The sequence below is a fragment of the Egretta garzetta genome, unplaced genomic scaffold (assembly GCF_000687185.1).
Source record: "Egretta garzetta isolate BGI_Z169 unplaced genomic scaffold, ASM68718v1 scaffold884, whole genome shotgun sequence".
NCBI lineage: Eukaryota > Metazoa > Chordata > Aves > Pelecaniformes > Ardeidae > Egretta > Egretta garzetta.
In genome coordinates, this window is record NW_009259330.1 from 49,182 (window position 1) to 49,606 (window position 425).

Genomic DNA, 425 nt, shown 5'->3' on the forward strand with positions numbered 1-425 from the left:
CTACTCCGTTCCCGGAGCCAGGAGCCGTTTGAAGTGCTCTGCCCCGGGGGCCGGGAGGGGCCTCGGCCATCCCTCCATCCCTGAACATCCTCCTGGGGCCTGGGGGGACATCTCTCCTCCGCCTCCCCATCCCCCTGGCCCTGGGGGGACCAGGAGGTGCCTCTCCTCCTCCATCCCTCTGTCCCTCCATCCCCCTGTTCCTCCATACCCCCACCCCTATTTCCCCCTGGGGACAGGGGTGTCCCCAACCCCCCTGGGGGGCTGTAGCCCCCCCCGCTCAGCCCTGCCCATGCCCCTTTCATCCCCTGTCACCCATCGGGGCGCAGCGAGGGCCATGTCCCCCCCCCCGGCAGGGCCAGGCTGTGGCCAGCTCTGGGGGCAGGGGGGGGGCTGCTGCCCCGGGCCCCCCCCCCGACCCCACCCCC